Source organism: Bombus bifarius, unplaced genomic scaffold (assembly GCF_011952205.1).
Source record: "Bombus bifarius isolate JDL3187 unplaced genomic scaffold, Bbif_JDL3187 scf7180000009200, whole genome shotgun sequence".
Classification (NCBI taxonomy): Eukaryota; Metazoa; Arthropoda; class Insecta; order Hymenoptera; family Apidae; genus Bombus; species Bombus bifarius.
The window spans coordinates 2152083-2173872 of NW_022884965.1; the positions used below are offsets into that span (position 1 = coordinate 2152083).

General features: G+C 40.1%; 1 protein-coding gene across 2 annotated transcripts in view; it reads right to left on the reverse strand.

Moving 5' to 3' along the window:
- LOC117214510 (bifunctional heparan sulfate N-deacetylase/N-sulfotransferase) overlaps positions 1–21790 on the reverse strand; it is a 366996-nt gene that overhangs the window by 326977 nt on the left and 18229 nt on the right. For both annotated transcript variants that reach the window (XM_033460676.1, XM_033460673.1), the window contains exon 2: positions 6586–6647. The gene's annotated coding sequence lies outside the window, so the exon portion shown is untranslated. The remainder of the gene's footprint in view (positions 1–6585; positions 6648–21790) is intronic.

Sequence of the window (21790 nt, forward strand, 5' to 3'; positions counted from 1 at the left end):
CGATTAAAATAATCGACGATGGCAATAAAAACGCTCCTTATAAGAATCGAAAGACGCAGTGTGTATGCTCTTTTATCGTGCAGAGATGACCGAGAAGAGTGAATGCAATGGACAAAGGTAAATTGCGGCTACAATACAGGGGATAATAAGCGGTCACCCTCCGCACACTTCCATAAAGCGAACGTAAGGGGATATTCGTTTGCCGACGCGTCCATTAAAACGGACTCTCGAGTGGCCGACGGTGGTGAAGGACGTCGGGACCAGAGGCTGTCAGCTCCAATAGGAACTGCCATTAAAACTGATAGAAAGAGAGCTGGTACTTCGAACGGTGCGGCTTTATTATTCTTAACGACTGCCTAGAAGTCTCCCCACGATATTCCCAATAATATCGTGTCGTAAACGTCCGCGTTCAAGGAGGCGACGTCGAACCAACACGAGATGACGTTTTTATAAGATGAGCAAGCGTTCGCGATAACGAAGATAGCAATGCTACAAATTTGATTTGTAAATTTGATTGATTAGATAATACAATTTTATTCGTTTCATATCATTTAGTAATTAGAACGGTGTATTTTAACATATCATGGTTAAACAGAGGAATATCTTGAATGCAAAAATATGTGAGAGAAATATGTAAGATTTGAGCTCAAAGTATGATCCAAATGAAGTTTTGCGTAAAAACCGACGTTTAGCACGTGAGAGATGTAGTCATGGAAAACTTCTAGTAAACGTGGATGGATACGTCTTGAGAGTATTTTCGTATTTTTGTCGAAGTGAGCGAAGGAAATGATAAAAGAAAATATGCGTTTAAGTTTAAGTTAATTATTGAATAACAATTTCGAGTTATGTTGTGTTGCATTGTATTTTACGCTTTAGAATTATTTTCAATACACCTAATTACACTTAACTATTTTATAACCTCTATGCATTCCAACCCTCCAAAGATAGTTTAATAACAACAATTCCAAAAGCTACGTTAATGCCAAAATTCCAACCCCAATTAGACTAGGGAAGAATGGTCATCGTACCACACCGAATTCAATCAGACTAATGTAATACCCCAAAGACAAGAATTCACGGCACAATCAATCACGACGCACTCTGTATCTTCCGTAATGAGACATCCAAATGTCGTCGAAATAAGCGAAAGGAAGATGGAGTGGCGTTTAATTTCTCACGAAAAGAAGAGGGCTAGAGACGTCAGTGATCTCGCGATAGGTCGACTGTATTCGTGACGACGTGATGACAGCGTCTTCCAGCAGACGACGGTGACGACAACATCAAAGGGCTCGACGAGAATTAGTGTCCGAGCTAGGAGAAATCGAAGACTGGGGGGAGGAAGACGGGCAAGGACGAAGCGCAGGGACGTGTGAGCAAGGACGGAAATAGAGCACGACGAACAGACAAGGACAAAGAGAGCTGAAGAGATAGACGGCAACCCTTGAGCTATTGATCAACGACCAGCTACCGACAACACGCCCTCTTAATTAAACCCTCTGGGAATCCGAGACTAACGACCCCATGCTTGTAAGTAGAAGAATGTTCGCGAATATCCTGTGAAACAGGACAGGGAAGAAGCCACTGTTGCGATCGTTTCAACTTTCGACGATTCCAACCCTCGGGCGATGGATACCTCGATCTTCGTCAAGTCGAAAGGAACCATACGCTACGGAAATATAGTGTACGGCAAAGATATCTTTTTATCTATGATTTCTCACTTTCGGAAGTTCTATGTATTAGTTTCGTACAAGTGGATATGGATACTTTGAAATTTTCTGTGGGATTTTCAACTTGTATAAATCACCGGGAATCGGTTTGTGAAAGGATTTTGAACATGACAGATATCTTTATGTCGATGAGTTTTTATCTTTGGAAGTCCTGTATTTTATTTCAAGATGAGGAAGATTACAGATCGAGAATGTACGATGATAGAGCGTCGAAGTTGACAAAAATTGGATTTCGGTTAGATATTATAATCGTTGAGCCAAGAATTTCGAGCTAGTCTAATCGATTCTCAGTGATTTTTTATCTTTGAAATGTTCTGTGTTTTATTTCAAGATTAGGTTGCCAGGTTCAAAATTTTTGATCTTGTGATTATTTGATGATTTCAGGATTAAATACCAGTGCTGATGCAACGAAGATAATACAAAAAGTTATTGAAAATATAGTTCAACAATTTTTAATATTCCTAAACACAAATATAACTCAAAACTTTCTTTGCCTGCCACTGTACATCGGATATTACAACTGTCGAACGAAGAATTTCCGTTTATGAATAACATTCTCTTTGCTTCGTTGCTTTCTTCTCTTCGACACAGATCTAGCTTGAACGAACTTTCTCCATTAAAAGAAGACGCAATGAAATTTTTTTAATAAATCTCCCGGCCAGTTTCGTCGGACGGCCAGGATAGTTTATAGTTTCAGGTTGTTGAAGAACGCGTCAGGTATCTCAGAACTCCGACTTCTTCTTCATAATACATAAGTTCAAGGCGAAAGGAAATTAGCAAGGAGAGGGTACGACTTCTCTTTCGCTGGCGACTGAATTTAATATTAACGAGCGCATCGTACCGAATTAAAGGTGCCCGACCGCCTCCCGCTGCCCTTAATTATTCGAGTTGAACGTCTTCCGCCCCTCGGTACTCTCTAATTTCTATTTCTCCTACTAACTCCGTTTTCTCGTCCTTCTTGCACTCTGCCTGCGAAAGTTCCGACCCAGTTCTTCTCGTTCGCCCGCGATAACTCCCGAAAGAGATTGCGGATTCCGAAGACGCTTGATTATCCGACGACAGACCGATTTGGTTAGGCATAATTCATTAAGTTGCTCAATCGATTACGATCAGATATAATGCGTTAATATTTTACGCTCACGCTATAATTGATAACATAGAACTTTCTCACTGATCATTGATATCGTTGATTTTATTCGATTTTGACGAGCTTTATGTTCCATGAGATAAAATCTCTTTCTCCTATAAGTAACCTTTAACCGATCGAGAATTTATCTTTGAATTTTCGAATATCTGAATTTGACAATAGCTTAAAATACCTTTGAACGATGTACAAATAACCTAAAATTAACTTTGCACAAGCTGAACCTTCAATGTTCTTCGATAATTTGATTATATCTTGAGTAAACCGTGACCTATCTGAAGAAATACCTCAAATTTATCTTAAATAAGCTTCAAACACCACATATACGCACCTGATGCGTTTTTCTCACTCTTTTCAATGACTTTGATCCTCCTGGAAATGACTTCCAATTGACTTGGATCGTGAAATGAGCCCAACATGGTCTCTAGCTTTTAACGCTCTTAACATGACCTTATACAATCTTCATAAAACCTTCGAGTAATCTCAAATAATCTTGGAAACAAAATACCAAGAGCATCTTAAGGTCTCTTGCAGAAGGAAACGGAAATAAGGAGGCTGCTAGCTGAAAACGGCGCGAGATTCAAAAAGAGAGACAGAACGTTGCAACGTCTTGCAAGAAGAGGGTAAGCGTAGAGACAAGGAAGGCAGCTCGAAGGCTTCGTTCGTCGAGTAATTAGCGACGCTGGCAGGGGTAACGGTTTATTAGCGCGGAAAGCGACGAACACTGTGCTCGGGTAAATATTCTCGCGCGGCTACGGAGGATGAGAACAGGTCTGAATTTCCGTCAGCTATCGCCCACGAGAAACGCTGGATCCCCGTCGTGTCGTGGGTTTCAGTGCCCGTTATCCGTAGCAGTGGGCAATTATGAATTCAAGATGCTCGAATAAAGAATTAAGACGTCAAGCGTGAAACGATTTTTCGACCTTTACTTTTCCAAGCTTGTTCTCCTATCGTTGAGGAAATACCAAGTGTTTAAGATGTTCTTATCGATCAATAGTTAATTGGATTTAAAAAGAGGAAATAGCAGAGTACGTGGTGGAGACTGATCGGATTATTGGGTCGATCTCGACTGTATTCTTCAAGCGTCTGGCCGTAAACTCTTGCTGTTTATTCTGTTGGTACTTCGATGAGGAACTGTAACTAGAAGGTTTGCGAGGATTTAAGGAATTAGTTCTGATTAAATTATTTGTAACACCATAACGTTCAAAGGAATTACTTTCAACGATCGGTGAGAAATGTCAAACGACATAAAAACATGTTTAATTATTCGTATCATATTTTAAACGAAACTATTAATCGTGAATGAAGCGTTCTTCATTTCGTGTGTCTAACGGGTCAACCTTTTAGCACGGGAGGAGATTTTATCAAAGTATTTTAAGTATATATTACGATATGAATTAAAACGTTATCACGAGAAACGTAACGTAGATCCCTTCCTGTCCGTGGACACGACGTAATTCATTTTTTTTCTCGCACCGGTATGAAATTATTACACGTTCCAGGAGGTCTGATATGCAAGTAAGATGAATCATGCAATTACCGGCCTCTTTGTTCGGACCAACGGCTCGCAGTGAGATATCCTATTATGCAGATGTGGCAAGAACCGCCGTTTAAAGGAGACTACAAGGCACTTGTTGCCCGTGAAATTTTTCCTAGCTAAGTGACACTTAGAAAACCCGTGGAAAGCTCATCCTTCCAATGAACTGACTGTTTCACCAGAAACTTTGACGCCATAACTCGTGGGCTTATGAATAATGAAAACGACGTTTAATATCACTTCCTTCAAAAGTATACGCGTAATTGTTATTAACCAAAGTTGTACTACTTTCGTCCAAAACTTGCTTAACTTTCATATTCACTGTATTATTCAACAACTGATCATCGAAGTAAATTCTTTGAATGTAACGAGAATTTATTCTATGAAGAATAACTGAAATATCGATGTTCTGTCTTCTCTTCTCACCTAAACCAAGACTTACGACGAAAGAAGGAAGTTTAGCGAGACATTACAAGCTCAATTTCGAGCGAAACTTTTCGTCGTTCCAGCGACGCTTTAACACCATTATTTCCGTCTTCCTCCGATTCTAGCAACAATAACTGTCCGCTTCTGTTTCGATCTTTGTCCCCGGCTGGCAGCGCGAGAAAGCACGATCCTCACCCTTTCGTTACACTTCAGACATTCATACCGTAAGTTTCGAAAACCCGTCCTGGATCTCGTATGCTCGAGGGTTCAGTAAACAGTCCCGAACAGCTCGATGGAAACGAAACTGTCCGGCGCTGAGGGGCCACGGCCAAAGAGAGGATCAAGGAGTTATCGTGACGGACAACACGGAAAGGATAACACGAGGGAGTAAATTAACAAAGCCCTACGGGAAAGGGATCAAAGAGGGAACACGGAGAAAATGTTTGCGGGTCCAGCAACGACATCAACGTTTCTTTGTTCGTGAACCGTGCGAGGAATTTCGAATGCGTTTAAGTAGCTGTACACGTGGCTTCCGAGATCTGTGGGTGATTTATATAAAAAATAAATTCTTTAGATATCGTCGTAGAAATTGTAATTAGGTAAATTTGTTTCTTGATATAATGTGTCTTTGTGCCGTGAAATTTATAATCTAATTTCTTTTATACAGGGTGGTTGGTAACTGGTGGTACAAGCGGAAAGGAGATGATTCTACGCGAAAAAAGAAAATATAGAATAAAAGTTTTTCCTTTGAGGCTTTGTTTTCGAGAAAATCTACTTTGAATTTTCGCTCGGTACGCGTCCGGTACGTTATAACGGATCTCACTGTAGATCGTTGTCTCGATGGAAAAATTAAAAAAAAAATAAAAAAAAATTTTTATTCTAGTTACTATTTTATTCCATTCTAGTTAGTCTAGTCTCCAGTTACCAACCACCCTGTATATTTTGAAGTTTGTAATAGGATTTGTTTCTATGCTTTCAAACTTGTAATCTGATCCGTTCCTACGTTTCAAAATTCACGATACATACAATTTGTTTCTATCGAACACAATTTCTTTGCGTGGATAATTAAACCTAATGTTAAACAAGTATATTATTAATTATTAACTTCGATGCTTTTAAATTGCCGTATCCCGTTATTTACTAACTGAACGATGAATGTATTTGTTTTTTGTAAAAATGGTCCTAATTTTACTTCATCGTGAAACATGAAAAAAATACATGTTTCGATAAAGAATAATTTTTTGCAACAACAAAAATTCGACCTTAAGCGATTAAAATTTAGCGATGAGACAATGACGTTACTCATTGATTATTGCAAATATTCCTGCTGATTTAAGATCAGAATATTAGGAATGATGAATATTTGTGAAAAAAATGTAGACAATTGAGAATCGTGAAAGGTTTGTCAACATAAACCTGGTCCATACTTGAAGAATATAAATTATAGATGCATTTTTTAGTGAAAATACTTCATTCTGGTATTATAGTAAAAACTGCAAGGGCGCTAGGAACGTTTTAAATCCATTCATTTCCCCGGCATAAAGATGCCATTTCCTACGTTCCTCGCGAGTAATTCTAAATATACACTTAATCCACGCGGGAAGATATTCCCGAAGAAAAAGCATTGAAACGAGGGAAGCTGTCGCAACGTGGAGCGTCGTGAAAGAACGCGAGCATCCGCACGCGAGACATTTAACCGCGTGTAACGCGGTAAATACTCGGATAGAGAAGTTTTAAGTGGTCGGACTAACCTTTTCACCCCATCGCGACGCTCGGCTCTCGCTTCCTCTGTGGAGTCCTCAGGCCATGCAATCTGCAACAGAGAACAAGAGGAAAAAACGATCAGCGAGGTGATTCGCGCGTGTCACTTTGAAAAAAAAAAAAAACGCGTAGCCGTTCAGAAAAATCCGGCTAATGCGGAAAAAGTGTTGGTCGAGGAATTAAACGAGGAATTGCTTCGAAATTAAAAGAAAAGGGGATGCTCCAATGAAAATTACGTACGTTCCGACCGCGAAAGAATAAATTTCATAAAAGTCCATTTCCTCTGTAACCGTGGCTATGATCGAAGAACTAATGTCGGTAACTTCGGATGAATTTTACATGAATCTCTTCGATCTCCTGAGGGAGGGCCAAGTTAATAGCGCGGTAAAAAGAACTTTGCCTCGTGACCGGTTCGTTGAGGGAAACTCCAAGGTACAGCCCTGTGCAGAAGTGTTAGGACATTTAGGAACAAACAAGGTAAACCTGACAGTTAATCAGTGAGAAATTATTAAACCTTCTTTGAAGCATTAAGAACTCGCGTAGCTAATCGATATTGTAATAAGAATCTCAGAAGTCAAACTGATCAATTCCACGTTTTGCAAATTTTTTCAGATGCGACATTAACGTTGATCTTCTTAAAAAAGTAATCGAATTACTTGTAAAGGTTTATTTGTCATAAGCAGATAATACAAATATTCGCGAATTCCAAAGTAAATCTTGTAAGATATCTGTGACATCCTCGTGCTTCTCTATTTTTGAATAGACAGAGTTAATTAGTCAATGGCTCCATTCATCGTCCCAGTCAATTTTCATATTCGTATTATTCAAAGCTTTCGACGATATTTATATTAGATATTCTATTAAATCATAATTCATAATGATTCATAACTTGTACAATTTTACTAATAATGGCAGTAGTTCACCTATACAAGAGAACCCAGATAACCCAATACTTATGAACGAGAGTGTACAGCAAGAAAACCAGCAATTTGGTTCTTTTGATTCGTTCTCAGCCCTTTTATCATTGTCCGTCGTGCTACGATTTTATTTCGTGTCTTCCGAGCCTAGCCAAATGGCGGGGGCAAGCGACGAAGCCCTTACTTAATCCTGACACCATCGACGCTCCCCGTACGTTCAATGCCGCGACGAAGCGAGCAAATAAAAGGATTTCCAAGTTGCCACCAGGTAAAAGTTCGAGGGTTGTTCGTTGGCCTTGCTTGGGGTCAGTCTAACCCTCGTTTCCGTTCGTTCCTCTCCATCACCCCTCTGTATCTCGTCGACTCGATAAAAGAATGGTAAATTCCAATCTCCAACCCTGTCGCTCAGATATCGATCTGACCTGGCTTCGTTATCGTTCGCGTTTATACGCGAGTCGCGACAAGAGAAAAGGAATAACAAGGTGACGCGCTTTGTAGTGGCAATGTCGAGCTTTCGTTTTACAGTTCCATTGCGTTTCGTGTTTATTTCTGGAACGACCTTTTTTCCCTGCATCTGCCATCGCGCCGACAAAGGGAACGTTCGTTTTGTAGCCTGGCTCTCTCGCTGCTGGCCAACGTATACTTTTCGCGTGCGTCAGGAGTTTCGCCGGAATGAAAGTGGCTTTGTAGAGCGTACCGGTCTAACGATTTCATCATTTACAGAATTTTTGGAAGTGCTGTTCTGCGAAACTAGAAGTCGCTTTTGGAAGAAAGTCTGGCACTTTGGAAAATTGAAGTTTCCACGGTATGCACTACACGAACGTAAATTATTACTTCGGTCAATTTACAGTCGCACTTGATACCATAAAGATGGAAACTGTTGCTCCTACCGAACTCAGAAGTATTTTTGGCAGATATAAAAAAACGATCGCGACGATACATCTATAAAGTGAATTCATCCAACGAAACTCTTACGTTCCTCTGATTTGTCCACCCTAAAGAAACTATTATTTCTATGTAACATTTCTATCACAATCTAACTACGTGTATCAATTTAGAACAGATCACAATCTAACTATCTGTTTCTTGTCTCAATAGCATAAGAGAAACTTCGGTGTTTAGCCAAGCGTTTACTTTAGCCAGTTTAGCCAAAATGAAGCCTCTAACGTACACGAGGTCGATCTCGGTTATTCTATCACTCTATGCACAATCCCATATAGTATCTTCGATTCTTCTCTTCATTAATCTAATTAGTTACGACCATGAAAGTCTCACATTACGATTGAGAGTTGAAGATACCTTATAAGTCCTTTATCTTCTAATCTTTCAATCCTATTTCCTTCTAGACAATTTTGCTGAATCAAACAGTACAGCCTCTTAAAATTCATCATTGAATTACGGTACATATAAGAATTCGATCGTCTACCTTCGCCATGCAAATCAGAAAGAAATATTTAATAGGGATAGATCTCCGTGCACGATCAACGACGTCGTCTGAAACCGTTCCGGATCGTTTTGTTGAAAGCCAGCCGCTCGAAAGGGACGTTTCCGGCCGGCGATTCCGAGAACGTGCTGTTAAATTTTAATTACACAGTTTCGAGGGAAGCGCGGCACAGACTGGCTGCCATTCGCCAGGAATAAAATGCGAAAGAGGGAAAAATGGCGGGCCATAGGAGGAACAAGGCGTAGAATCGAAGAAACGACAGCTTTCCAGCTTGCGAATTTCGAAGGTTAACATCGAAAGTTCGCGAGGCCCGTTGTCGTTCGGAACTTTGTTCAAAGTTGTCGCATGAATTCGACCGGTTCAATTTCGACAGTCGGACCGACAAGGGCCTACCCCTTAATATTGCACGACCTGCAGAACCGTTTGCCCCGAATATCGAACCACGCGACTTCGTTTCCGCCACTCTATATACAGCTCCAACAATTTACGTCTGTTTTATTGGTATTTTACTGTGTCTGGTAATTTAAACGATTCACATGGATGGCGAAATGTTCTGTCGCGAATCAACGACGAGTACTTGTTGCTTGGAATGAACGACTCGAGATTAACGGGGGAAATTAAAACGGATGACGACTGCGTCGTCAACAGCGAAGTCAAATTTACCGAGCAACTTCAATTTTGGCAGGCACGTCAAGAGCAGTCGTAGATTCGCACTGGAGTTCGCCGAGGAACTTCAATCTTGGGAAATTTGTGACAAACGACGTTAGCGGTCTGGAAAGCTTTCAACGACTTTTGTTGTTTGATGTAATAATAGAACTACTTAATATCATTGATTACGGAAATATACGCACGTTTTTGTTAAATACAGACATCGACTGTTGCGATTATACGAAGTATTTCAAATTTCTGAAAGGAAGAAACTCAATTTAGAAATGAAAATGACGGGTGAATGTTTTATAATGTTTGGCTGTGTGTAAACGCTTTGTTACAAAGTTGTTAACAAATATTGACCATAGATTGAATGGTTCGTATAACACACGTAATATGTAATATTGACGGAAGGTTTTTACAAATGTTCATATACTTTCGCCAGCGTATGTGTATAAGTCATCATAAATACACATCATAAATCTGTAGATTATTGTTAAAAGCTGAGAAACAAAAACGGGAGAAAGCACATGGTTTAAAGTCGAATGAATTACCTGAATTACCTTGAATAACGTGTTACAACAGAGACAGTGGACAGATCGATTTTCCATCGTGCGGGGAAAAAGAATCAGCCAGTGGCTCTCTTTTAAACATTTAATTGCGGAAAACACAAGCGAAATTAACAATTACGGGGAGCAAGGTGCGAAAGTAATTGGATGCATATTGCATCGTTAGCACGTACCGGTGTCTCGTTAAAATTAACGAAAGAAAGACAAGGAGAAGGAGGAAAAATGGAAAAGCGCGAGGGAAGCGTAAAATAAACCGTGGTAGCCAACGATTTTGCGCGAGAATAAAAAATTGCTCTGGCCGTATCACAACGCGAACGCAATTAAATAAGTACCATTACATTGGAAAGCATAACAACACTTGACACGGCAGCGTGCCGATAATTTTGCTAATTGCGTGTCGATTGAGAAAATAATTTCGGACGATCACGATGCATCGCGATTAATAGCTCTCAAATAGCCTTCATGATACTCACAGATGCTTGAAAATCAGATAAAGAAAGTTGCATATGACGCACTGAATTCTTTACGTAACTTCTTCGTCGAATAGAGTTAAAGTTCACGAAGAATAGCGTTCATAATTTGAAAAAAATTGTAACGCACTATAATACGATTTTTGATGGTAAATGCACTTTGGTGTTATGAATGACATATAAATGAATGAGTGTAGAAGCCTCTTAATCTATCATGTTCTTAAATTGCGTTAAATTACCACTTTAATAAAATATTTCTGCAGAATAAAAATGTTTGTAACTCCGATATTAATTTAGATAAAAGTAACTTATGTGCAGTTCTACCGCTAATTATAAAAGGCATTTGTGATTAGCACATGTATCTTTTAAGCGGTTTAAACGGTAAAACATAGAACAAAACCACGAGTAAAAATTAAAAATCACATAATACAGACCGCAAACAGATAATTCCTTATTTTACGTTTAAACGAAGATTTCACCTTTTAAAATAAAGTTATATTTTCTTCAAAAATTTGAAAAACCACATCTAACCTGTCAACCAAACCATTAAATAAACTAACGCTAAACCACGAAATATGCTTCGATCCCACAGAGAATTCGATTCAAACTCCATGTAGTTCGCGTAGATTTCAGAGATTCACGAATCCTCAAACAACGCATCAACAACCGTGCCGAATCCACCTTATCCCTCCGCTTAATCACTGGAGAACGACTCGTACGTCAACTTCATAATCCTCGGCAAACATATCCGAGAATCATGGGTGTAAATCGAGCAAAAGGGACCGGAAACATCCTTCGTGGCCGGAATGGGAAAAAAACTCAGTATAACGGGTGGTGTTAGACGAACGTTATTCACGGGCCAACTAATCCAGAGAAACGGGGCCACTGGTCGATACCTCGATATTTAGAGTTATTGCTCGATCGTGGGGAATTTCCGTTCCGTGCTCGTAATCGATGTAACGCCCGCCGCTTTATTGCCACGTTCCACTAGCCGTCGCCTCGTTGTGTACACATCCTGACGTCTTTGTTTTACCGTGGCAAACAACACGTGAGAATATAGAACGAACGTTTAGCACCGGCTCATAATTACTGTCATTACGCTCGCAGTCTACAACGTCTTCGAATATGAGGGAGGACGTATTCAGAATGTCAGGGCGGATGTTCGCGTGGACGAGACACATGATTTGGGAAATTCGCGATGATAGGAGAAATTGAGGTTACAAGACGGATCTGGAGCATTGATTCGCTTCGCTGCATTGTACGCTACTGCATACACTTCCTAACTGTATTTCTAAATTTTGTTCCGTCATCCTCTTGGCGGTTTATGTTTCAGACGGCAGTTTCGCGTAAGAAAAAATGTCGAGTTAGTAGTTTCGCGATTAGTACATAAAACAATATTTAGAAATATTTCAATGTTCCAAGTAATTGATACTACATCTCCGACTAAAGAGTGAAACTGATACCAGAGAATGGGAAACTATGTAACGCAGGATGTAAATCTATAAAATTCCTGTGAAAAATTACGAATTCATCGTTTTGATGTTTGTAGTATTATATGACCTGGATAAGCTGACAGAAATATACAAGATATAGTTCGATTTTGCAGTAACAATTTGGGAAATATTTTTCACAATTTTAAGATACAGATGCAATTCTAAAGAATCGAATTATAAGAGATATAAATTCCGAATTTCCCATTCAAGATAACTCTCGTTACTCAGACATTCTTGAAGAATCTATAGAGCTACCTCATATATCTTGGATATACGTCAGGAGCAATTGTGATTTTTGAGTGGCTTTACATATTGCACGTCGAATAAAATCCTAGCAATATGTCTTCAAATCCTTATCGAATGTTCCGACTTCAGCGAATTTGCAATACCAGGAAATACTTACAATACGTGCTAACGTTTACAATTACGAATCCGAACCAGTTCCAAGTATATCCACGTTGAAAACAGGACCCTTTAATACTTTAAATCCACCATGTAAGAAACTCATCGACGAAGAAGTGAAGTTAATCGATCGATAAATGAACACAAAGCAAATGTAGAATTTTCTACGCAATTGCAAAGTCATCTTTTAGTTAAATACGGCGAGGAGAACAAGCTATGAGAAAGGTGGATGGTGGTTAGTTTAAAGGGAAACCAATAACGCAAAAGCCCCTGTTCTGCTGAAAATCAAAAGAGATTCCGGCCAGTGTCATGGGCAGCGGAAATTGAGAAAAAATATCTGGTCGTTGCGAGCTTCGAGTTCGTTTCGCTTCCGTTATTTCCGTCGTATGGATGAGAGGAGAGTAACGAAAGGAAGGGAAGGATAGAAGAAAAAAGCGAGAGAGAGAGAGGATAGACGGACAGGCGCGAGTGTGGCTCGTAGCCCGCGGTAATAGGGTTGGCCACTCGGTATTACGAATGTAATTTATTTTACTTCACCTGCGATCCTTATCACGACGTCCGGCTTATTTAAACGACTGAACGACCAATAAAAAGAAAAGAAAGAAATCGAGGGAGTCGGCTAGCCTGTTCGGACCACGTTTCGTCGATTGAAACCCCTGTAGAAGGGGCTGGTTGCTTTCTCAGCTCGAATCTACGGTTACACACAGTCCCCATACCGTGTATTTCGACCATTGTTTGCTGAATGCACGCGACCACCGAATGTCAACCGATTGAACGGGTTTCACGTGATCGCAGCCAGAGACTATATTCCCGGTGATCGTCGTCTAATTATAGCTTGGATGGGTCTAATCGTAATAACGTCACGATTAGTCACGACCGCTGCTCTATTCCGGCCCGACGATAATCATCGTCCCTTCAACCGGCGTCCAATTATTGTGAGTACGCCATCGTTATGGTCGTCCATGTCTACTTATCAACGAGTTATACGTCTTACGCGCGTCTTGTAACTGTCATACGATGATCGATCGATGGCTACGACAGAATATCTCGTATTTCTTTACGAGTTTCTCGGTTAATATATTGTGCGTCAATAACGGAATATCATTGCTATTTGTATTTCATCGATATAAAGAAACGTAATTGGAAACTATTATTTCAAAGCAGAATGATCTTGTACTACCAACAATTCGTAATTAATTTTAAAGTATTTAATACGCGAAATAAACAGCCACTGTGTATGGCTGACAATAAAGTCCTGACCCGTAGTTTTTTAAATGATCTAACTCCTTATAACTAAAAGTTTTATCTGAATCTATAGCTTTTTACAGTAATCCGAAGTCCAGCAGTAACAAATTATAAACAAACCACTTAATCCTGGAATAATAACACATTGATAATAACGCAATAATTTGTAATTCTTAGAAGCTAGCTATACTACCGCTCTGACACGTTACTAAGAAAGTTGTCTGAGTAATTTCAATCTCTACTACTGAAACTGGGTAAAGTGATGCCTGACCAGTACCGCGGTCTTTCTACTCCAGCGTCAAAGAATGATTTATAGCAAAGGCTAGTGGTACACTCGTTAATCACTCTGCCCTACGCGGACGATTAATTTCCATGGAGCTGTACTCAAAAGGAACTGTCTTCGGGAGTCGAGAAGGAAATTGCTCGCTCTTTAGCGCGAGCCAAGGAAGCATTATGGTAATAGGCCAGACAAAGACATCGAGCAAACGCATGGAAGGATGAAGGATGCATCGCGTGACCGCGTTGCACACGTGTCCTACGATCGTGCCGCGTAACGAGTCTCCTTCGTGTTCTTTTTTTCTGCCCGTCTAGTCTGTCGCGTGAAGAGCGCGTACAAAGGGCCCGGCAGACGATACACGCTGTGCAAACACTGGCGAACAAGGGAGACCGTTTCCAGTACCTTTCTAATGATCGATGCGCGCCGCGAACGCTACGTTGACACCTCTCGGAGTTCTTTCAGAAAAGAATCATTATGCCGTGCAACTGTGATGCAACAAAAGGAGCCTCGCGCTTGCAAAGGAATACGGGGATACCAGATGGAAGGAAAAGGTGCGCGAACACATCGGAGATTAAACCGTGATACAGAAAGCGCCAAGCAGCTGATAATGCGAGAATCGTTATGAACAGAACAGGCTACATTTATTAGAATTAGTCGGAGAACAGGCTTTGCGACACGGTTAGAGACGTTAGCTATTGTGGAGTATCGATTCAACATTTCTGCCATCCCTTGTTACACGGGCAAACAGATATAACTACTAGAACATCTGATATTTAGTATAAACTGAATTCTTTTATTTTATTGCTTTTATTTTATCATAAATCTATTATTTTATTCGCGACATATGTACCTTATCGTTTAAAATACTAAATAAAGCTTGTCAATCTTTTAAGAAACGCAATGAGTATATATTCTAATAACTATGGCCTCAAGAGTATACTAGAACTTGCGTCTTCAATTATTAATAAACATTTCACGCGAGATTAAACCTGTACCCTGTAAAAGGACTCGTACAATAAGACAATCGTCTACGTAACTCCATGAGACTATATAGGAAGTATCGTTCATTGTCCACTTGACACCGAACAAGAAAGAAGAAAAATCACGGTCAGGTAATCGCGTTAAAGCAGTGATAGAAAAGTAAAGATTTTGAAGGAACGCGAGCCCGCATCAGTGGCAGACTTCGAGCAAACCGAAACGAGCCAATTTTTCAAAGCGCGGGCGATCAGCATCGAATCTCGTTCCCGGTGCACGTTGACCAAGTATCCGACGGTCGGGAGAAAATTCCTATTTACCGGCAAACAGCCAATAGCAAAGGCCAATATTAGCACGCAGCAAATATCGCCGGCACTCCTAGCCGCTGCCCCCGTGAAAAGTCTTGATACGTGGGCGGCCCGCTTCCTACCTATCATTTGACTAGCGGGCTACGCGACTGGAAAATTTCTCGTTTACAGGCTACCGATATGGTATCGGCATCGGTACATCGGACATCGAATCGAACTCTATACTTCGCCGAGCAACTGATCAAACAAGACACTCTGTATTCGTATTTACTCGTTCAGTTATTCAAGTCTCATTGCAATGGAAGTCGAAGATAGCGGCGGTGAAATGTGATAAATGTTTGTTAATTAAAAGCTGTAATGGAAATTGGAATTAAATTTTGTCATTTAAGATAGACGACAGATAGATTTAGGTAGATTTAAGGCGGTTGATTATCTAATAGAATAACGCACGAATGATAGATTAGCGTAGGTATATTCACAGCTAGTGTCTATTTAACTGCACCAAAGCAAACAATGATCGATTGTCAATGCATCGGTGCTACTTACTATGCACTTAATATGAATGCGTTATGTAACTGATAATATGTAACACGTACATGATCGTCACTTAATCAACTAGAACTACCAAATTCGACGAAATAACCGACTTTAGATTTTTCATTGACGAGTGACCTATATATTTAATTTATATTTAGTGATTAAATTTATTTATACACTTGGTAATTCACTAATCATAATACAGTCTGATATCGTTCGTGCATTTTATTATTAAACGCGTTTGAAGATTCTAAGTCCACGGTCAGTTTAAGTAGTAACGGTTGATAATGATCAGACACCGCTAACGTCTCTACTTGGTGAGCGCGACGAAAACCGCTGATACGACGCAGTAACTAAAGACATCTGCGAGCAGCGAATAACGTAAATCATAAGAGGGTAACCGGTACGCAGGATATACCTGACGGGGCGTGTCGACGAGATAAAGCAGCTGGATGAATTCATCGTCCATTGACACGAGAATGGTCTTACTTACCTTACGGCAGCGTGAACGCGACACAAGGCAGATTACATCTATCCCAAGGGTGTTCGACGAAATACCAACCACGAGCTAGCCAACCAATGACACCCGTACACCTCCACTCCATTATGATTCGTCGAAGAGAAGCGCTTTAGCCGCTAGGCCAAGCGTTTCGTTTCTTCCTCCGTGTCACGATTTCCCCATTTTACACGCCAGACAACGTGCGTGTCCGTAGTGGGTGTACGACTGCTTTATGACGAGCCTCCAGTCATGCAACCGAGATTATCTGCCAGCCGCGCAGAGCAATAGCTCAACGGAGGCGTTCGACGAGGCTGCGGGGAGAAATGGCTCTGATAACATTCAGAACCGCGGCGAGATAACGTAATGTTGGTAATGGGTCGTTGGATCGGGGCTAACAGCCCGTAAGAAACGACGCGATCGAGGACAACATTTGGCTGTTTCTCGTTGTCGCCATTTCGATTTGCTCGAATAGCGTTACTGTGGGAGTAAACACGGATAAAATAGAACCAGCAGCCAATACAACTTTTTATTTCGTGTCCAAGAATTGTAGATGAAATTCGTTATCTAACGTGGTTTCATTGAAAAATTAGCGACTCAACGGAAGATAAGACCACCGTGTAATGGTAGCAGTAATTGAAATTACAAGTAAATGTAGGAATAAATACAATACAGAATACTTTATAATTGCAGATGAGAAGTATAGATTCTATATTTTTGTAATACTTTCTTGTTCATCTCTCTGTATTGTAGATTGAATGATCAAACGATCAAATATTGATTGGGATGGTAATTTCGATCTTTTTCTCCACATGTCCCTACGTTTTATCTTTACGTGTCGTGATTTTATAAATGAAACTATTAATTACGGAGACAGTTGATTTTTCCTTGTGTGCTCTGATAATATTAATCGAATCGAGTCTATCGAAATTCAGATTAGAAAATAGGCAAATTTTATCATATAACATCACGTGAAATAAAAAGCTACATTCGAAAGACTTCGAAATTTTGTCAACAGTATAGCAAGTACTCGCTCGATGTTCAAGCTTCAAGTATCTTACGAACGAACGACGAAATCTTATTCCACGCACTAGTTCGAACAGGAGATCGCAATTTCGATGGAATAATGGGATGTAAGTAACGAGATCGTAGGTAAGATACTTAACGATTGCATGCGTGACTGTATCGACGACGATGTGCCTCCATTTTTCAGTCACGTCGGCGCGTTACATTATCTAAATAGACGATGAGCAGTCACGCGATAGTAATTCTCGCATAGAGTAGTTCCCACCGCAAGAAGTTCGTATTTCATTATATTTCAATGGGATCGATTGCTTCGTCGTACGTTGAAGCGTGTAAAACCGTAAAAATCAGTCAAAATATCAAGATCCAAGATAGCTAGGATTTAACGAGACATAAACAGCCCGCTGTGAAATTAGCTTACACATCAAGATAATTATCAATGTGTCCATGTGTTAACGAAAATAAAGGAACACATTGATCTTTCCTTTTGACCGATAATCAATAACCCATTAGCGGTCTAGGAACATTAATTACTGCTTCATATGTGATCGATACACATCACACTCCAGGTGTAATTTACAATCAAGCTATAATGTAACAAGCTATCTAATGTCGTCGAGTTACAATTTATCGTATCGTAATAAACGTCGTTGTTCGTCGTGCATGCGACAGTGACAACCGCTCTAAAATGCAATTTCTGTCCAGTTTTGTTAGATACGAGGATCGAGGTCAGTCTAAATACGGCATCCCGGGCATTATAAATAGTAAACTCTTCTCCCTGTTTCATTTACCTTCCGCTTTGTGCGAAGGCGCTTCTAAAACGCTTTGGAAAGGTTTTTTCAGTTCTGGTCATGGAGAAGGGACAGAATGAAAAGGAAGGGGTTCGCCACTGAAACGGACGTTTAAAGTGGCGTTTACAACACTGAAAACGCTGACATACTGGAAACTGAAACAGTCGAGAATTTAAGATGACACGAAACGTTTTCATCGACCAATCAATGTCTGAACGTACACGAATGCTTCTCCAATAAAAATTCCATTGTTGAAAACATAGCGAAACGTTTTTCGATATCGCTATTTGTTCCGAAATTGAACGGTTTTTAACTTCTGCGTTCTGAGGCAATAAATTAACGTCTCGTACGTTGATCGAGATTTTTCGAAGATCCAATGATATGCTTTTTAGTATATCAAATTTGAAAAACATATTGAAGATAAAGATATATTTTAAAGATATATTAACCAGACATTGAATCAGTTCGTAATATACTATTATAAGTACGACGATTATGAAGGATAAAGTCGTTGTAGTTTCATTTATCTTTAATTTTATAATTAAAATACATGTTGGCAATAATAAGCAAGTGTCCAAGTACTTCAGTGTATGTGCAGAGTGTTCGAAAGGCTTCGAAGCGTAAAACTTCGTCCTCCGAGTGTAAATCCTTAATAATTAGAAACATAGAAGCATCTGCTCTGTATCGTACATTTCTAGGTGCAAGAGCCACTCATAGCCAATCCTAATTCCACTCCTCAGCGATCAAGCGTAAAGACGATGCATTACAAATTGGAACAGTCAAGCATTAGGTATAATTCCAGTTAGCCGTTTCACGGTTCACAGGAATGTAACATCGATCGAGTACACATCCGTGAGCCGATGTTGACCATCAGCTTGTCTTGAGTAATTAGAACGGATGACCTGTCGCCTTCTTGCCGTGCGGCGAAATGATTATTGATGCCATGCACGAGAAATTCGAATCGTAAACCGACCCTCGTCACTGCAATGTAACAACCGACATCTGAGAAAATCAGCGAACAAAGCTGTCCCGCTGTGAATCTCATTTTGGAAGCGATCTCGGTGATCAGATTTCTCCGAGTCGAACAAAAGCCAACCAGCTTACGACGAAACGAGAAGATGATCAAAGCCGCGAGACAGTGCACGAAACGTTCCGCAATATTCCGCGTTACGAAGCAAACTACGTGCAAACGATCAATCTCAATTTACGGGAATACGTGATACGCGAATTCCATACTGCCGTCAGATACCAATAGGAAAAACCAGCGTGAGATACTAATAAAACCACGATACGTGTTATTTTGCATACAGCCTTCGCAGAATATTTAGATCAAAGTTTGAAAAAAATTTGTTTGTTCTTTGCAAAATCCAGCTTCATTCTCTGACATATTCCATAGCCGATTAATAAACTGCGAATTCTTATGTCAATTCATATTACCTTAATCAAAGTGATTAAAAAAGTGAAATGGAGATTTACTAAATACTGTAACGCACGTTTTATTTTGATTTTGTAAATTTCACTACAAATGCATAAACATTCGCCATTTATACATCTACAAATGCAAGTATTCTACTAATTAATTTTACATTTCTGTATGATTGTGCACAATGAGTTACTCTATATGACCGCTAATCTATCCAATCTCTTCCATTTGCCATACAAATTTTCTACGAATACTATGGTAAAAAATCTTTATTTTCGTGAGGTGGCAGTTCACTTGGTCGCTCGTGATTTAATATTCCCAGAATGCGTTTCCCGGGGCAACTTGTTACCCGTGACAAATGCAAGAACGCGGCCGCGTAGCGTCAAAAGCGATGGATCGCGTGATCTCACGCGCGATCGTATTTACGCGGCCGGCGTAACGATCCGCGGTGTGAATCGGCGACAGTGACAAATTGCCCCGAAAGATGCAACGATCGCGCTATCGTGCCTGTGAATCATACCCGATACTTCCACCAGGATATATCCGGAAGCTTATTACACGTCGTTACTCGTGCACCGTGATATCCACGTTTCCACGAAAAAATTGTATTAAGATGCCACGAGCGTATCAAATGCGTCGAGAAAAGAACGACGAACGACTTTTCCGTTCTCCAGGCGAAATAGTCCACAGCTCAACACGGACACTAGCGCACGATCGCATCAATGAGCCGGATTCCAACCCCTCGCTAGCCACTTTCCTGGCAGAGCAAAGGTACGCGAAGGGTGAGCGGGCTGTTACAAGAGAGAGCCGAGGGTAAATGGTCTCCATTGTACTTTTAAACGCCCCTGACTTCGGCTCCCTTCGCCCACGACCTCCGACATTCAACCTGGCAACCCCCACCCAACGTGTCGTCGGCCAACCATCCCAAGTCCTTCGCGATTATTCAGCGATGACAAACGACTGTCCTATCCTACCAGGTTTCATAATCACCCCCTTCTTCCTCTTTCATCGCTGTGTTACCTGCAGAGACTCGAATTCCCGCGACCACCACTGCGTCGAACTCTTAGCTAGACACCATTCCTTATTTTTGTTCGCCGGAAGATAAATTGGCGAGAGATTCGGTGGCAAGTTGAGATAGCAAGATGAGGAAGGTACGGTTAAAAAGAGGCCAAGGGAAAAAGAAGTTGGGAAACTGCTGTTTCAGTTTGCGGAGACAGAAGGTATCGCTGATTAACACGTTACTTTCTGCGTTCACCATTTAGACGATTTTGCCATGGAATTTGTTCGGTATTAAATGGGTTTTTAAATAATGAGAAGTTTCATAATGACAGTGAGATTAACTCTTGTAGCTCGTAACAATCTTAACTGATTTTTATAAAATTTTCAGCGTGTACATAAAAAATTAAATCTTTGAAATGTGTTGTTTAAATTTTCGTTACAAGCCCAGGTAAAAGTGTTCCAAAAAACGACCTTTGTATTTTTCTTCGCGATTCCGACTAATCTTTTTTCAAAATTTTATTTATACGTCGTCTAGTAAATTAATCCATCTAATTCCTAAAAAAAGCTCGGGTTGTTTGGATCAATTTTAAAAAGTTGTTCTATTCTAAAGAGTGTCCGAATATTAATGGGAGCCACTGTATCTAAACTATACTAACCAGATTTCTTATAAGGCGGAGTATATATTGATTTGTGCTACCGTCCCTGTATATTGATTACTACCATTCTGCCAATTTACGGGTAACAAATTACGCTGAAGAGAATGAAGAGTAGATGATATAAATGAAGTCATTTTCATTAGTGTTCCCATTCAAACAGACTAAATAGATTTCCTATAAAGCGAAGCGTATATTGATTTGTACCACTGCCGCTCTATATTGATCATTATCATTCTGTCAATTTAATACCAGACAGCAAATTATTCTCTATAGAATGAAAAATAGATGTTATAAATAAAGTCATCTTCATTATTGTTCTCATTTCACTATTCAATATTCATTAAAATACATATTAACACCATGAAGTACGAATATGGCGTCAAGCAGGTAGCACGCATGTTATAATAAACTAACGATTCCTTTTATCTCGCACGAGCACGAATGGCAACATGTGTAAACACGACTAGGCGTTTGCTCATTTTTCCCTCCGAAAACCGCTCCATTTTCATCGAGCATAATTCT